The 19,554-nt window shown below is 41.5% G+C and overlaps 2 pseudogenes; both read left to right on the top strand.

The window, feature by feature from the left end:
* The first annotated feature begins 10,144 nt into the window (after positions 1-10,144).
* LOC119288303 lies at positions 10,145-13,404 on the top strand (annotated as a pseudogene).
* LOC119288304 lies at positions 13,372-15,381 on the top strand (annotated as a pseudogene).
* The last annotated feature ends 4,173 nt before the right edge of the window (positions 15,382-19,554 follow it).

Here is a 19,554-nt window from a genome sequence, read left to right as displayed (position 1 = left end):
AGCTTGTCTCCTTCATGGATTCACGTGATGCTCCAATTCTTATTGACCCGCCTGTAGCAACGCCCGCGGCTTCACTGCTCTTGCTGCTGTACATCCTACATGTATCAGCCCAAGTGCCCAACACGAGGCTACACAGCAACAAGGGATCCAGCACGGATCCGCGTGAGGTTGTTCCGGCGCAGTGATGGGATGCAGAACGGAGCGGTGACGTGGGTCTGGTGATGTAGCGGACGACGATGACGGCCGAAACCAGCGCTGACTGCTAGCTACACGACGCGGGCTACAGATGAGCTACTGGCACAGGGGCGGCTGGAGATCGGGATCGGGGCAGCGATGAGCGACGCCGCAGATGCCGGTTTCCACGAGATCGCCAGGGCGCGGTAGAAGGCGTCGGTTCTGCAAGACGACAGCAAGATCGACGAGCGAGCTGGCCTGGCGGCGAAAGTGCAGATCAAATCGATCTGAAGCGACTGGTGTGCGGCGCCACACGAATGGATCTTGGTGTGGAACGGCAGAGTACGCAGCGGAATTGTTTTTGGATCGAATCAGTTGACGACGAAGTCGTTAACCCTAAACGGCTCGGATGCCAATGTTAGAAAATTGTGGGCTATGCGGTCTACCCTCTAAGACTAGCCTCAATGGATAGTAACATAGAGTAGTAACGTGTCCATGTTACTATACTATGTTACTACCTCTATAGTGGGGAGTAACATATGTGTGATAACATGCAACACTTCATTTATTAGGCTATAGACTCATCTTGCCTTGATATATGTGATGTTACTCATACTAGTAGTAACTAGCATGTTACCACATGTCTCTCTTTCTTCATTTATTGCTTGCCACATCATCTATTTTATCTAGATATGTGTGATGTTACTACCTATGTTACTCCCACTGCGGGTAGTCTAATTCCTCCTGCCTTTTCCGTGGTACCGCTCACAATGCATATTGAGGCTAGAGGGTAGGGACCTATATATAGAATCCACTTCCAGGTGTTTTAATATTGGACGCGTCTAGCCGGCGCCCAACCGCCCAGTATGATTAGCGAGCGGCTGGTTATTTAAGGAAATTTTTTGTCCCCTTTCCTAATCAGAAAATCTTTATCATCTAATCCATTTCCCGGGACGCATTAAATATCAACACAGCCATATCTTTCGGTGCATGCACTTTGTTCTCCTATGCATTTTTTTGTGGTTTCAGAATTTTAAAAAGCCATAACTTTTAATCCGCACATCGGAATTGCGATCTGTTTTCACCGTTGGACTCTTCGCGACATGCTCTTCAAAACTAGATCCTGTATGGGTATGTTTGGACGAACTAGTCTACTTGCCAACTAAACATCAATATGTGTGCAACTAGACTACATGTCGCGCCAACTGAGTATATGTGTGTGCCAATAGTTTTCTGTCAACTAAACATCAATGTGTGTGCAACTAGACTACATTTCCGCGCCAACTGAGCATATGTGTGTGCCAATAGCCCTGTCAACTAAACATCAATATTTGTGCAACTAAACTAGACTACATTGCCGCACCAACTGAGCATATATGTGTGTAACTAGTCCTTTCAACTAAATATCAATGTGTGTGCAACTAGACTACATTGCCGCGCCAATTGCGCATATGTGTGTGCAACTAGTGTCCTGACAACTAAATATCAATATGTGTGCAACTAAACTAAATTATAAGCCAACTGAGCATGTATGTGTACAACTAGTCCTTCTGGCAACAAAATATCAATATTTGTGCAACTAAACTGCATTATAAGCCAACTAAAACACCAATATGTGTACAACTAGACTAAATTACAAGCCAACTGACTTTAAAAAAAGTTGCACCATGTAATACTAAAGTTGCACAATGCAGTACTTTAGTTGCACCATATAGCATCAAAGTTAGCATAAAAAAATTTCATCGGAACATACCCATGCGAGATCTAGTTTCAAAGATCTCGACGCGAGGATTTCAACGATGGAAACAGATCTGAATTCCGACGCGCGGTTTGAGAGTTATGGCTTTTTAATTTTTTTTGAAAGCTAGTTAAATCAAGCACATGCGGAGAGAGAAAGAATGAACATCGCGTACTGGTTTCCTTCCTAATTATATTCTCAAACCCACCATATGCTTCCGACCAGGTGGCACCTGGACCATGTACGCGCAAGAAATCCTCGCCAGGAGCCGGCCGCTCGGAACGCCTAAATAGTGTGTATGCACTTTTTAGATTTTAGGTTTAATATTCCACCTATTTCCGAAAAAAACCATGTGACTCCTGAACAATGTTACCAATCACGATAAAACATGTCAGTTTTTTTCGAGTCTAAATATACTAGTCCCTAGCACACATGTGTGAGTCATCTGCCATGATTAGATTGTATATGTGAGATCAACTTCCAATCTTAATCATGTGGGTCAACAGTCTGCAGAGCCGATCCTGCAAAACAAACCCAACTCTTCCACTCTGTGATGTCCCGGGAAAAATACGTACGTACATATAAATTCCAGTAGAGTCGATCCCTATTAATTCCTCTACTTTATTCCATCACAGTCGTCCTCGGCAGCTCGAATATTACTTCCTTGAGTAAAACTCCGCATCAATTATTCCCCGTCACAAACATTAATAATATGAGTAATTCCACATTGAGTTAAATAAATAATAATAATATTGAATAAATGTTGAAAGCCGCATGAATTTTCAACAATAAGCACCAAAAAAATAAGAACGACTTGCGCCGCTTACTCTCGACCACGGATTTTTGAAGCCAAATTGGTTGGTTTGGTAAGCACATCCTTAGTTAGCTGCCCCAGCTCTTGTTTCTTTGGGTCAGCAGAGGAGTAGGAGCAGTAACTGAAAATTCCTAATCTAGAAGCCGGAGCAGTGTTTGTTTAAGTTTGTGTTGTACTGCATGGTTCGGATTATAACGACAAGGTTTCAGGTTTCACTATGCTAAGAATGTATTAACTCTGTCCAGTATCCATTTATGGGGATTGCATTTTTGGGTGGGTTCTTGTATGTTCATGCACGGCTTTTGTAAAATAGTGCCGAATGAACTCGATCTCGTTCCTTGCACCACTGATTTATTTGTACCCATGACTGATATCCGAATTTGCCTCCAGGCATATTCTCGCCGAGTTTTGCTCTTTTTATTTTTGACCTGAAGAGGATCCTTTTCAAGGAATTCTGGTATCTTGATTTCGCATGGTGGGCTTGGCTTGCATGCTGTCCTGTTTTCTGCTTGTAGTGTACAGGCCATAGAGTAATTAAGTGTGCAAAGCAAGAAAAGACAGGAAATTGTGCGTCAATTAAGTGGGTAAAGCAGGGCCATGGAAAAGTACACGAAATTGTGCGTCCATTTGGATGGCTTATTTAAAGCATCAAGCCTTTTGGAACCGTCCTGCTGGCCCCAAATTAAGTTAGTGGCATTCATACTTGCATTAGTTTTACGGAAAAGCTAAAATCCCGCCGTACGGATTTTAGCTACAAATCCGAACGCATTAATTGCCATCGATTTCAGATCGTGCGCCCAGATTTCTTTCGCTTGAAACAGTATAATAATGGATAAAAAAATATAGTATAATGGATTAACAATCGCGAGCGCAGGATGCAGGAATCGAACCTGCATGCACTTTGTACTTTGTTCTCCTATGCATTTTTTTGTGGTTTCAGAATTTTAAAAAGCCATAACTTTTAATCCGCACATCGGAATTGCGATCTGTTTTCACCGTTGGACTCTTCGCGACATGCTCTTCAAAACTAGATCCTGCATGGGTATGTTTGGACGAACTAGTCTACTTGCCAACTAAACATCAATATGTGTGCAAATAGACTACATGTCGCGCCAACTGAGTATATGTGTGTGCCAATAGTTTTCTGTCAATTAAACATCAATGTGTGTGCAACTAGACTACATTTCCGCGCCAACTGAGCATATGTGTGTGCCAATAGCCCTGTCAACTAAACATCAATGTTTGTGCAACTAGACTACATTGCCGCGCCAACTGAGCATATATGTGTGTAACTAGTCTTTTCAACTAAATATCAATGTGTGTGCAACTAGACTACATTGCCGCGCCAATTACGCATATGTGTGTGCAACTAGTGTCCTGAAAACTAAATATCAATATGTGTGCAACTAGACTAAATTACAAGCCAACTGAGCATGTATGTGTGTAACTAGTCCTTCTGGCAACAAAATATCAATATTTGTGCAACTAAACTGCATTATAAGCCAACTAAAACACCAATATGTGTACAACTAGACTAAATTACAAGCCAACTGACTTTAAAAAAAGTTGCACAATGCAGTACTTTAGTTGCATCATATAGCATCAAAGTTGGCATAAAAAAAAATTCATCGAAACATACCCATGCGAGATCTAGTTTCAAAGATCTCGACGCGAGGATTTCAACGATGGAAACGGATCTGAATTCCGACGCGCGGTTTGAGAGTTATGGCTTTTTAATTTTTTTTGAAAGCTAGTTAAATCAAGCACATGCGGAGAGAGAAAGAATGAACATCGCGTACTGGTTTCCTTCCTAATTATATTCTCAAACCCACCATATGCTTCCGACCAGGTGGCACCTGGACCATGTACGCGCAAGAAATCCTCGCCAGGAGCCGGCCGCTCGGAACGCCTAAATAGTGTGTATGCACTTTTTAGATTTTAGGTTTAATACCTGTTTCCGGAAAAAACCATGTGACTCCTGAACAATGTTACCAATCACGATAAAACATGTCAGTTTTTTTCGAGTCTAAATATACTAGTCCCTAGCACACATGTGTGAGTCATCTGCCATGATTAGATTGTATATGTGAGATCAACTTCCAATCTTAATCATGTGGGTCAACAGTCTGCAGAGCCGATCCTGCAAAACAAACCCAACTCTTCCACTCTGTGATGTCCCGGAAAAAATATGTACGTACATATAAATTCCAGTAGAGTCGATCCCTATTAATTCCTCTACTTTATTCCATCACAGTCGTCCTCGGCAGCTCGAATATTACTTCCTTGAGTAAAACTCCGCATCAATTATTCCCCGTCACAAACATTAATAATATGAGTAATTCCACATTGAGTTAAATAAATAATAATAATATTGAATAAATGTTGAAAGCCGCATGAATTTCAGATCGTGCGCCCAGATTTCTTTCGCTTGAAACAGTATAATAATGGATAAAAAAATATAGTATAATGGATTAACAATCGCGAGCGCAGGATGCAGGAATCGAACCGGCGCCTCACCTATCCAACCTCAACACGACAACCAACTAATCCAAACAGAGTTCATGTTTGATATTGGAAAGTTACTCCTTTTAGCTGTTTTGACCCGTGCATTAGTACAGACCTGTTTTTGGGTGTTTTTTGTGCAACTCTTGGCTCACGTGTATATGTTCTCCCGCATGCATGTTCTTAAAAAAATCATGGACTTTTGAGTGAGGTGATGATACTATATTTGTCAACAACTTTTTTCCACCAAACGACAAATCTATCTTCCGAACCACCTCAGTTTTGAAACATATCCAAACGGATTGATATCCGTTCAATCTGGATCCCAGTGCGTCTGACCACCCATGCAATTCTCTCCCGCCCGACTACACAATGCAAAAATAAGTGCGTTCACACGAGTTGAACCCATGACCAAATGGTTGCTACACAGTCCCGTGAACCACCTGGGCTAGCTCCTTTTTGTTGACTAGACACAGGTTAGACTAGTTTTGTACTTTACTCTATGCGGATAAAAAAAGTCCAACAATTAAGGCCTCTAGTCACATTGGCCATAGTTGTTATCGAGTAAATCCAAACATACTAATTTTCTATATTTTATACTTGCGGAAATTGTTAACAGCGAATGTTTTCATCGGCCGTAGTGTTGGCGAGGGGGTGATGAAATACACCCTTGATAACTCTAATGCTAATACATACGGTAACTCACACACCGCAGACCTGATAACTTAAGTACCCTGGTCCTGGTAACTTTGGCGACCGGGGGAAGGAGGGGGTTGATAATATATCCCTCTGTAACTTTTGCGTGAATATCATGGTAACTCACATACTGCAAAACTGATAACTTATGTACCCTAGTCTTGGTAAGCGACGGGGGTGGAGATGGGGGGAGTTGTTGAAACATACCACGATAACTTCCCTGCAAATAACATGATATGTTTTACGCTCCGAAGACATGATAACTTATGTACACCCTCATGGCAATTTCGCGCGCGGGGCGGGAGCTGCGGGGTGGGTGATGAAATATACCCCTGATAACCTTTATGTGAAAATAGCATGGTAACTTACACATCGCAGACCTGATAACTTATGTACCCCGGTCCTGATATCTTTGGCGCCGCGGGAGTGGGGGCAGGGGTGGTTGATGAAATGTCCCTCTGGTAAGTTTTGTGTGAATAGCATGGTAACTCACACATCACAGACCCGGTCCTGGTAACTTTACCGCCCGGGGGGGGGGGGGGATGAAATATCCTCCCAGTAAGTTTCGTGTGAATAGCATGGTAACTCACACATCGTAGACCTGATAGCTTATGTGCCTCGATCCTGATAACTTTGGTGAGGTGGTTGTTTACAACCCTCCCCCTCCCCTAACTTTTGTGTAAATAGTTTGGTACTATACACATCGTATACGTGATAACTCACGCACAAACACCGCAGTAACTTTGACCTGGGGATGGGGGCATGGGAGGAAGTTACCTCCCCCCCCCTCCCGATAACCTTCGTGTAAATAGCACAGTAATGTATGTACCATAGACTTGATAACAGACATACAAACACCGTGATAACTTTAACCCGGGGAGAGGAGGTTGTTTGAAAACATACCCTCGATGCCTTATGTGTAAATAGTGTGGTAACATACAGACCACGGGCGTGATAACTCATGCACAAACGCTGCCGTAACTTTATCCTAGTTTTTTGTTGTTGAAAATATACTACGGTAACGTGTGTCTAAGTAGCATGATAATATACACGCATAAGAGCTGATAACTTTTTGCATGAAAAAATTCATCAGAATATATCAACATGCCATTTAGTTTCATAGGTCCCCCGCGACGGATTTTTTATGTGGAAACAATTTTCGGTCGGACCAACGATTTGAGCTATAAAATATTTTGAAGTTTTGAAATAGGGAGAATCTAGGATGGCATCAATTCCCCCCCTACATGGACACATGTGCATGTGAAGAGAAGGTTGGAGCAACCATTTTTGTGCTTGATATCTTCAGTGTAAACAACATGATAACTTATGCTTAACTAGCATGAACTTGCATAGCACACACTTGGTAATTTTTACCCCAAAAAAAAGTCGTCGGAACATACCAACATGGGATCTAGTTTCGAAGGTCTCATCGCGACGAATCTTTTATATGAAAATAGTTTTTTCATCAGAGCGACGGTTTGAGCTACAAAGCATTTTAAAATTTTAAAATGGAGAGAATCTTTTGCTGATATCATCTTCTTTTATTACTTTGTATGCATGCTTAATCAATGTGTTTGGCAAAAAAAAGTCTGCATGTGACGGGTGCATGCGTGGGTGTGCATGTGCTCATTTTTGATGGTTGGTTAGGTTGACGAGAGATCGTACGCACCTGTTGCTTAAATACAGACTAGTTGGTAGTTAGCACAATCTTTACTTTTATGTCTCTTTCTCGCTACTTGCCTCTGATTATTTATAATTCATACTTGCATTAGTTTTCTAACATTGATAAATGACTCCTCAGAGTCGACATCAGGATAGACTCTGCTCCTTCTTTCTTTTTAAGAAATAGGTAGGATACGACCCACCTTTGGTTAGAAATCATTAGGCTGATTATCGTACTAATGTTAATTTGATGAATCAGGCTGGCTTACAAGAACAGAGATTACTTTGGAAATTATGTGAACTGTTATAGTATGATGAAAGGACTAGAGGCAAGGCAGTCTGAAGAAGGGAAAAGTAGATAGGCAGGTGGTTCAGGCTGAGGCACCAGACACGGATAGCTCAACTGTCGGTCTATGCTAGTCGAAACTAGAAAAGTCACTGATTCTTTCTTAGATATGTCCATTCATTCCAAAGCTGTTTGTTATATCCATGATAACTATTATATATTTAGTGATACGTACACCAGTGCATCAGCTAGAAACTTGCCACTTCCTTTGTCGAAGACATGGAAGCAAGGGCTCTATCAAATTCTGTACACTTCTATAGTAGTCAGAAGCTATTCCGCTGTACAATATCCCTTCCTTTTTAATACGTAATATATGGATCAACTTGAAGAATGGGATTACTATAGAATGACATGGTAAGGGGAAGAATGGGATTCTAACTCGTGATGCTTAAAGGGTTAGAAACTGGTTGTTTGTATTTAGTCACACAATGGTGTTGTATTTCGAGAGTTCTCTGCTACTGATCTAATTCCGTAGAGTTATGTATTGGCTGCTGAAGATTTTGGTACAAAATACTCCATTATGTGATACTCCCTCCGTTCCTAAATTTCAACAAGTGACTACATACGGAGCAAAATGAGTGAATCTATACTCTAAAATATGTCTATATACATCCGTATGTGGTAGTCCATTTGAAATCTTTAAAAAAACAAATATTTAGGAACGGAGGGAGTATGTCATAACATGTAAGTTGCGTCTAGCTTACGTTCTGTACTTTAATTATTGATTAGTGAGTTGTGTCCACCGCCCACATTGGTTACTAGTTAGTTTATTAGCAGGTCCAGTCAGCAAAACTTAAAAAAGGGCAAGTAGCTGGATCAGATCTACTATTGACTTGTTGACCGGCTGGCATCTCTCCCAGGTGATAGATAAGATTAATTGTGTAGTTGGATCGATGGATACCTGCCATCAGACACTCCCTGCTTACTTTATACCACCAATTAATGATACCCAAATTTCCTTTCTGGTATTATCACATTCTTGCTGTAAAGGAATTTCTGACATCTTAATTATATATGCTGGACTTTATATAGGCATGCTTCGTGTTTTCTGCTTTGAAGTGTGCAGAACAGGACAGGCAGTACTTCAGTGGGTAAAGCAGGGAATGACAGGAAAGTGCTATTGTCCACAACTGATATAATAGCAGGGACCTGAGATCGATATAATAGCTGCTTCTAGATGAGAAGCACACACCAGTTCGTCAATTTGCCTCTCCATTTCGTATTGTGGACTGTGTGACACATTAGAGACCATGGAACGAGCTCCAAACGCCATATGGAACGAGAGATGTTTCTTAGTGCGTGCAGATAGCTCAACTGAATGCATATGCTTGTTGAAATCACAAAAGTAACATATCAATGATTTTGATTCGAGGTATGTATATTCTTTCCAAAGCTGTCTCTGATATATCAATGATGAGTACTACCTCCCATCCATACATATTTAGAGACACAAACAACAGTACATTAGCAACAAATCTGCTACTCCCTCCAATTCATATTACTTGTCGCTCACTTGGTACAGCTTTAGTACAAAGTTACATTTAGTGAGCGACAAGTAATATGGATCGGAAGGAGTACTTTCTTTGTGGAAGACCCACTGTTTCAAATAGCCCGCTATAGCTCCGCTATAGCACGCTATAGCGTTTACAAAAGGTCTTGCGCTAAGAGATTTTGGTCCAAACAAATGAACAAACATTTTAAATAGCGCGCTATAGCTCCGCTATAGCACGCTATAGCATTTGAAAGAGGTCCGGCGCTAAGATGCTTAGCGCGCTATTTAAAACTTTGGGAAGACCTAGAAGCAAGCGCTCTGCAAATTCTGCATGTACACTTCTATAGTAATCGAAAGCAATATGGCTGTACAAAACCTTCCTTTTTGAGTATGCATTGTATCGATGCCATTTAAATAAAATGCTTTTTTTTTTCATGATTTCCCTGCGGGTGGAACATTTGTAAAAGGATTGTTCATGGAAAGGATGGTCATGGACAGAAAGAAAGAGATTTTGTTACAAACTGGTTGTTTGTATTTACTATTTAGTCACACAATGTGGCCCTCTGCTACTCTAAACTTCAATTATCAATCAGTGAGCTGTGTCCGTGTTGGTTACTGGTTAGTTTATTAGCAAGTCCAGATCAGCTAAACTTAAAAAAAGGGCAAGCGCGCGGGTGGATCAGATCTGCTATAGCCTTGTTGACCTGCTGTTTGGGGATGTCTGTCTCTCATTCTCTTGCAACACAACATTGTTAGCTCCTACAATCTGCCTTTACTTCAACCCTTCCTCATCGCTGCGCTGGCTCCTACAACACTGCTTCTCACTTCTTCATCTGTGTAAGCTCACCACTACTCTTGTCTGTTTTCCTCTACGAATCTGGCTGTAGGGTTCTGTTCAAATTATCTTCCTTATTGCAACCGCCTAGTTTATCTCATAATTTCTCACTCAAACAGGTGTTCATCCATTGCTTATTCACGGGTTGTTTCTACCTGCGATCCAGAAGCACTTTGATTGCTCTCTATCATTCAGGTCATTACCCACTCTCAAAATATTATCCTTGATTTTTCCATTGTTTGCACACATGCCAGTAGGATTCTTTTTTCTTACCTCTGTTCCATGCAGTTGACTAATTTATCCTGTAATTTCCTACTCCAGCAGGTTTTTCTTCCATCTGTCACTTTATTCGGGCCATTCCACACCCAAAAAAGGAAAAACAAAAGAGGGGAAATTGTTTCATATATTGTCTACTTGTTCATCTCCATACACACCTAGAAAAACCTCTACTCTCTTCAGCCTATTGACCATCACCTTGCACGAGGAGAAGTCCGCCTTTAGAGTTCTTCTACTTGTTTCCCATAATTTTTCTGTCCGCGCCAAGATCTGTCCATCCACAAAACCAACAAAACAGTCCTCCCTAGGCATATACCCCCAAAAAAGAAACGCTGCAACCCGATGGAAGTGGCATTAGCTAGCGCTGCCTTAAGCGTTAGCTTAAAATTGGCCGCATCTCCAGTCTTGAAGAAGCTCCTTGATAATGCTTCAACGTACCTTGGACTGGGAGTGGAAATGACACACGAGCTCCATGAACTAGAGACCACTATCTTGCCACAACTCAAGCTGTTGACCGAAGCAGCAGACAAGGGAAACCACAGGTCCAGGTTGGATAAATGGCTTGGGGAACTCAAAGAAGCACTCTACCTGGCTGAAGACTTGCTGGACGAGAGTGATTACAACCTCCTCAAGCGCCAAGCAAAGGGGAAGGATTCCTTGCAAGCCAATGCCTCCTCCATCAGCAACACTCTTATGAAGCCTTTGCGTGTTGCATCGAGCAGGCTGTCCAATATGAGTTCAGAGAATAGAAAGTTAATTCGTCATCTTAAGGAATTGAAGACTACCCTAGTGAAAGCCAAAGACTTCCATCAACTCCTGTGCTTTCCTGCTGGTTATAGTCCAGGGAGCCCTGCCATACCATCAGCTCATGTTCCTGTGACCACATCAGTACCACCTTTCAAAGTGATTGGTCGTGATAATGACCGCGATCATATAATATCTGCTACTACTGAGTCTAGTATAGCGATGTACTCGGGTTTGGCCATTGTTGGGGCTGGAGGGATGGGAAAGTCCACCTTGGCACAGCTTGTCTATAATGATGAGAGAGTAAAAGGATGTTTTGCTTTGAGAATGTGGGTAAGCATCTCACGCAAACTTGATGTCCACCGTCATACACGAGAGATCATCGAGTCTGCCTCAAATGGGGAATGTCCACACATCGATAACCTTGATACTTTGCATCACAAGTTGATTGACATACTACAAGAGTCAAGGAAATTCCTTCTTGTGTTGGATGATGTTTGGTTTGAACCTAGCAGTGAGAAGGAATGGGACCAACTGTTGGCTCCTCTAGTTTCCCGGCATAAGGGAAGCAAAGTTTTGGTAACTTCTCGACATGATAGATTTCCAGCTGCTCTCTGCTGTGAAGTGTGTCCTCTGGAAAATATGGAAGATGCTCACTTCTTGGCACTCTTCAAGCATCATGCATTCTCTGGACCAGAAATCAGAAATCCACTACCGCGTGAAAGGCTTGAAGATTTTGCAGAGAAGATTGTTAAAAGGCTTGGAAAATCTCCTTTAGCAGCAAAAGTTGTGGGTTCCCAGTTGAAAGGGGAGACAGATATATCTTCATGGAAGGATGCTCTTAATATAAAGATTGACAACTTAACTGATCCGATGAGTGCTTTGTTGGGGAGTTATGAGAAGTTAGATCCACATTTACAGAGGTGCTTCCTATATTGCAGCTTGTTTCCAAAAGGCCATAACTATGTCATTGATGAGTTGGTTCATCTGTGGATGGCAGAGGGCCTTATTGATTCATACAACCAAAACAAGAGAGTGGAAGATATTGGTAGGGATTGCTTCAAGAAGATGATCTCTGTTTCGTTCTTTCAACCATTTGATGAGAAATACTATGTTATGCATGATCTCCTTCATGATCTGGTAGAATTACTCTCCAAAGAGGATTACTTCAGATTGGAAGATGATAAGGTGACAGAAACACCATGCATTGTTCGACATCTATCTGTTCGTGTTGATAGTATGAAGCAACACAAGCAAAGTATCTGCAAGTTGCTTAATTTGCGCACTATTATCTGCATAGATCCCCTATCAGATGATGTAAGTGACCTTTTTAATCAGATACTACGGAATTTGAAGAAGTTGCGCGTACTATATTTGTCATCTTATGACAGTAGTAAGTTGCCAGAATCTGTTGGCGAATTGAAGCACCTTCGGTATTTGAACATCATCAAAACACTGATTTCTGAATTGCCAAGATCACTGTGTACTCTTTACTACTTCTGTTTAGTGACAAGGTTGAGACTTTGCCCGAGAAACTTTGTGATTTAAGGAAGTTACGACATCTTGAACGGCATGATGATGAATTCTGGTCAGACAAAAAAGCACTGCCTCAGATTCCTAACATTGGCATGATAACTTCACTTCAACAAGTCCGGGAATTTTCTGTACAAAATAAAAATGGGTATGAGTTGCAACAGCTGAGGGACATGAACTAGATTCATGGCAGTTTAAGTGTCACAAATCTTGAGAATGTCACTGGGAAGGATCAAGCCTTAGAATCGAAGTTGCATCAGAAAACTCATCTTGGTAGCTTGAGACTTGTCTGGGGTTCCAAGAATAACACGAATGTCCTGATAGTTCACATTTGGAGATTCAAGAAGGCCTTATGCCACCACCTCAACTTGGGCATCTTACAATTGACGGTTACAAATCTTCAAATTACCCAGGCTGGTTACTTGCTGGTTCATATTTTGAGAATTTGGAATCTTTAAGCTTTGTTAGTTGCAGCACATTGCAAAGACTACCATCCAATACTGAGCTATTTAGGAATTGCTCTTCACTTGTCCTCCAAGATGTGCCAAACCTGAAGACATTACCTTGACTTCCACTGGGCCTTAAGATGTTACAAGTAGAAGAATGCCCACTGCTTGTATTTATTTCCAACGATGAGTTGGAACATGATGATAAGAGAGAGAATTTCATGATGACAAACCACTTGGCATCACGACTTGGTTTAATCTGGGAGGTGGATACAGGATCAAAAATTAGGAGGGTACTCTCAAGGGAGCATTCATATCTGAAGCAGCTGATGATACACATGCTTGGTGATATGTCACATGTTCAAAACCTTGAAAGTGCTCTAAAAACAGAGAAAGATGAAGTGTTGGTAAAAGAGGATGTCATCATGGCATGTTTATTGTGTCATGAGCAGAGGATGAAACTCATCTATGGAAGGAGCATTGGGCTGCCGCTGGTTCCACCATCAGGACTTTGTGAACTTGAACTTTCTTCATGCAGTATTACAGATGGAGCTTTAGCTGTTTGCCTTGATGGCCTAGCTTCGCTGAAAAAATTGGTCTTATGCCGGATTATGACTTTAACAGCACTCCCTTCAGAAGAGGTCCTCCAACATTGACAAAACTTGACTATTTGCTCATCGCAGATAGCTGGTGTCTCAGGTCATTAGGGGGCTTACGAGCTGCCACCTCTCTTTCAGTGGTTTTCTTGTTTTCCTGCCCTTCTTTAGAGTTGTCACGGGGAGCAGAATCCTTCCCATTATCACTTAGGGACCTCAGTATATACGACTGCGTGCTTTCAGCTGACTTCCTCTGTACTGACTGGCCACATGTGAATGATTTTTGCATAAGCAGTTGCAGAAGCCCCGCGTGCTTGTCTGTTGGTTGCCTCACCTCTCTCCGTTCACTCGATCTGTGTCACTTGCCAGATTTATGTACGCTTGAAGGATTGTCTACCAAGAAATTTCATTGGGTATGTTTAGTTGATGTTCCAAAACTCATCCCCGAGTGTATCTCACTGTTTCGACTCCATGGCAGACTCCAAGTTAGCAGTTCTGTACTACTCAACAACATTCTCTCAGCTGAAGGTTCCACAGTTCCAGCAACTCTCTGTCTTGACGAATGCAAGGAACCATTCATTTCATTAGACGAATCTGCAAATTTCACATCTGTCAAGATTCTAATATTTTGTGATTGTGAAATGATTTCCCTGCCAACAAATTTCAAGTCCTTCTCCAATCTAAAGAAGCTCGACATATTTAGATGTCCCAACATATCGTCTTTACCAGATTTGCCATCCTCGCTGAAGCACAATCGCACAGGGGATTGCTGTGAGCTCTTGAAGGAGAGATGCCGAGCACCTGATGGAGAAAGTTGGCCAAAGATCGCGCATATCCGCTGGAAGAACATTAGATGAAGTGTTATTCAAATTCCAATCTGCAAATAAACGGAAAGGTAACTTAGCTCCCGTACTCCACTTTTGCACTCTCAAAGATATATGTAGCCTTTCCTTATACATATGCATTTTTTGTTTAATTTTCCATCTTTCAAATATGCCCTTTCTGTCAAAGATTTTTTTCATTTGTTTACTTCAACTTTATAGCAGGCCATAAAGGAAATTCAACCAAGTGATGTCTTCGCTCCAGGCTCCAGCAAACTGGTTACGAGGTGGAGCACTCCAGGCTGGCTCGTCGTACAGTTCAACTCTGTCTCCTACTTCACCGGCCGGTTCAGATCCCCTTGGATAGTCCTCCTGCTTTGCTGATTGGCTCATTCATTGCCCTCTGGCACTCTACCACCTACTGTCCTGTGGTGCCACAATCACTGATGGTGGTTTTTGCAATCATGTTGTTGGTTATGTTTTCTTCAGGTTATTATCCATTAACTGGACCCAAACTAGTGTCTAATATGCATCCTGTTATTATCGTCCTGTTCTGCTACACTATCCTGGAGTATGTTGTATTTTTGGTTTGTACTGGATTGCGATCGTTATCTCTTGTGTGCTGTCACACGCCATGTAACTGAAGATCTCTTTATCATTCACTCCTGTTATGTAGTAATGGCTATGTATTTGCAGTACTTGGGTTTCATACCTGGCACAGTTTGCCATGTGCCATGACCATTTTTCTTGCATGATGAAGCTTTTCTTGGGTTTCATACCTGGCACTGTTTGCTGCTTCAGATCTGCAGGGCATGCTCTAGAAGGTCTTTCTAGTTGTGCGTTCCCTGCTCTGTTTACTTGCCTCATGTAGTATGAATGTGCACTTGCATATATAGATAGAAAGCCTGCTGCTTCGGATCTGCAGATTTCTGTTTTTGACCGAGGCACGTCTGGATTAATGCTGACCGGCGAAAAGGTAAGAAGCTGTTCATACTGTTGGTGCCTCATTTGGTTTGGTAGCGACCAGCTCGCTGGTTAGAGGTATGTAAAAATGATCACTCCCTACTCTGTTTATTTATGCATGTATTCTGAACAAGCACCCTAGTTTTATGCATATGGTTGTCTGATCTATATAGGTCGACGGTTTATGGCATGGCTGAGCCTGTTATGAGTGCTCTGTTTTGTTGGTGCTCTGTTTTATCGGTCTGCTGTTTCCCCTTTTATGAGTGCTCTGTTTTGTTGGTGCTATCATTGAAATGTGTACCTGCAGGACAATGTGGATGAGACAATGGATGATGGCAGTTGGAAACTAAGTGCAGAACCTGGCATGCGTTAATGCTATCAAGACTGCAAGGTATTCTCGAATTACCTGAAGAATGAATGCTCTGTTCCTCTTGGAAGAAGAGGTGGACAGGAGCATTAGTTGTTAGCCCAATTCGGCGCTTCCTTTTACGGTCCAGAAGGCACTCACTGTGCTGGGATTACTCGCCAATACGGACAATTTTGATGGTGTCTCAGTTTGAACCAGTGGCAGTCTAGCCCATTTTTGGTGTGGTGAGCTTGAATATTTTTCAATTTCGTAAATATTTTTTAAATTTGTATACATTATTCCAAATCTGTTAACATCTTATCTCAAAAACATTTTATGATATAATTTATTTTTCAAATTTGTGAATATTTTACAATTTTATTGAAATGAATGCATTTTTTAAAGTGCAAGAACATTTTTTAAATTCGTTTTTTAAAAAATCATATAAATAGAATTTGTGAACTTTTTTCAAATTAATGAATATTTTGAAAAAAATACACAAACATTTTCCAATTCTATAACATTCTAAAAATTCATCCACATCTTTAAATTAATGAACATTTTTTTCTAATATATGAACTTTCTAAATCTGTTAATAACCATTAGTTCACAAATCTGTTATGGTTATGGTTGCTGCTATAACGAATTTCTCAAGAGTAATACTAGTGCTTCCACTGCCTTGATAAGCCCAGTTGATGAGTTGGCGATGGTTGACATAGATGAAGAGCAAAAAACTAATGGGAATTTGGAATCTAGTCCAAAAGAAGAAAATGTCGACATCAACATAGGCGATAACAGTGTAAGGTGCTCAGAGAATGTAGATAATCCATCGGATGCAAAGGCACAGTTTGCTAGTTTTGATGAACAGCCGGTTTATATTCATGATATTTATGGTCCAAGAAATTGGGATAATCTTGATAATAAACCAGGAGATGATGCAAGAAGACAATTAACAGTCGAAAGGAACATGATACAAAATGGGTAGTTTATTTAGAAGACGACGAGAAAGTTTGCTTCTGTTATAAGAACTTCAAGTTGAGCACTAGCAGGAGTCTGAGGTCCTTAGCACATGATGGATTAGGACATTGGATGCATATTGGTGAGAATCTTAGAGAACATGAACATATGAGGTTTAGACTATGAAAAGAGGAAACTATTGCTAAGGAATTGCAGCATCAAATAACAAAGAAGAAAGAACGTGACAGTCAAGTTTTGTTAAGGATAATAGCCATTGTGAAATATCACACAACTGGCTTTCCGAGGAAACAATGAGCATCTTCACAAGGATGATAATGGTAATTTCTTAGCTTGTGTTGAGATGATTGCATAATTTGACTTTGGTAATGCAAGAACACCTTAGACGTATTCATAAAAAAGTAAATTCATTATCATTATCTCAGTCATAAAATTCCGAATGAGTTGATATCCCTTTTGGCTTCTCACATCACAAGTTCTACTATAAAGGTTGTTAAAGAGGCCAAGTATTTTTCTCAGGTAACCCGGATTGTGCCCCTGATGTCAGTCATCAATTACAAATGACTTTATTAGTTTGATGTGTTAATTTGCCTGATGGCAGAGGAGTACTTTCTGGGTTCTTGAAGGTGGATGACACTTTTGCCTTAGGGATTTTTAAAGTACTTCTTGAATCTATGGAGTCCTTTGGCTTAAATATTAAAGATATAATGGGTCAAAGCTATGAAAATGGTTCTAATATGAAAGGTAACGAGGAGTATAATGTAGGTAACTTGATATGAATCGAACAACATCATATATGCCATGTGCTTGCCATAGTCTCAAGCTCACTCCTTGTAATATGGCAATATCGTGTGAGTAAGTTGTTTTATTCTGGAATTGTTGGTCAGGATGAGGCCACGTCCTTAATGGGTATCGGATCCATACCCTGCACCTGTTAGCTCAACGATGACCCATTATGGCGCCTTCCACGTGTCGGTGGTGTCGTTGTTGAGCTGTTCACCCACGGTGAAAATCACTTCCACGGCGCGTCATTTTCTGTCATGGAAGAGCACACTTCCATGATAGAAAATAGTGTTTTATCGTGGAGTGATCTACCACATCACATATATGACTATCTTGATTCTGTCATAAAAATGTCATGCATGTACATCGCTGTGAACCTACAATGACAAACACGTATTATCAGAAAGAAGTCCACATAGCTCTCCAAGGTTTCAGAAAACGATCGCATAACCCTCTGAGTTTTTAAAACCGAGTATTTGACCCCTTGAAGTTTACATATGTGTATTTTTTTGTAGTGAAGGCTTCACCAATAAGCTAGGAGGATTATCGAATTGGGAAGATTTGAGGTCATCTTCATTCCTTCACAGTTGTGGTTGCAGCTGGGGAGTGAGTGGCGGATCCAAGCTCTACCATCGTCGTTCTAGCATTTTTTAGGGTACGCAAGCTGGCTTAAAGCATCATGGTCCTCCTTCTGCCACCTCATCGACCTCGGCTACGGAAGCTGAAATTGAGATATGCAAATGCTTCTGCAGCGCCATGGTTTAACCTCCAAGGGGCTGGTTTAGGTGCCGAGTTGGATTAGACATCGCAGGTTTTACATGCATAGAAGATGGTGGCAATCAGTCCTTGTGCTTGATATATAGGAACCATTTGCGTTCTTGGTGTGGTGCCTAGGGTGCTATTTGCATAAGAGAAGGACAAGGTTGTAATTTCCTTTTCTTTCAGAGTCCTTTTTGCAATGTTGTAACAACTTCTGGGACTCTGAAAGTCCAGTCTTTGTTAATGAGAAGATGAGAGACTAACTTTAATTTAATTATTATTAAAAATAATGAGGACAAAAAATCCCATGCACAGCTCCCTTCAACGCCCCCTCGAGCTACTAATTGATCTTGAGAGGAGGGCTCACCAATCACAATAATTCTGCTACAGCACCCGAATCATCAGCACTAGTAGTGCACAACAGTCTGCTACAGCGCCGGAATCCACACATATCTTCGCCGGTCGAAAAGCTATCCGATTCTCTCACTTTTTCCCCACTCCTATCTCGCCGCCGCCGCCGCCGACGCCGAGCAGCGCAGGTTGCGGCTACCTGTCTTTCGTTTCGCCTAGGTGCCGACGTCGTCCCTTCCTCTTCCCCCCTTTGCTTGCCACTCAACACAGCCACCTCGCAGCAGTGCGCTGGAGTCAACCAAGCCTTCTGCTTCTGCTTCTGCTTCTGCTTCTGCAATGGGGATGGTGCTCTGGTGTGGTGCCTAGGCCTAGCAAAGGTATCCCCTCCTCTCTGATTTTTCCCCTTATTGCAATGGAGATTAGATCTTGGATCTAGAGCGTCTGACAACAGTAACAGTAAGAGATGTGTTCCTGCTCTGTGCAGGCAGCGACTTGGTTTCCTCTCTGTTCCCTATACACATTAATAGATTATATTTCTGAAGAACCATCTTTGCATCTTCTTTAATGTGCCGAAATTGCTTGGTGATATCACACACATACAGGGCTAAATCTCCAGCAGGTACACATTTCCTTACTACCAATTTCTGCAACCCTGTCTGCCTGTCTCAAGCAAAACTTACTTTTAGCATTATCTAGTTCTGA

Source organism: Triticum dicoccoides, chromosome 4A (assembly GCF_002162155.2).
Source record: "Triticum dicoccoides isolate Atlit2015 ecotype Zavitan chromosome 4A, WEW_v2.0, whole genome shotgun sequence".
NCBI classification, from domain to species: domain Eukaryota; kingdom Viridiplantae; phylum Streptophyta; class Magnoliopsida; order Poales; family Poaceae; genus Triticum; species Triticum dicoccoides.
The sequence above is the reverse complement of the archived record's forward strand: the minus strand, read 5'-3'. Positions and strand labels throughout refer to the sequence as shown.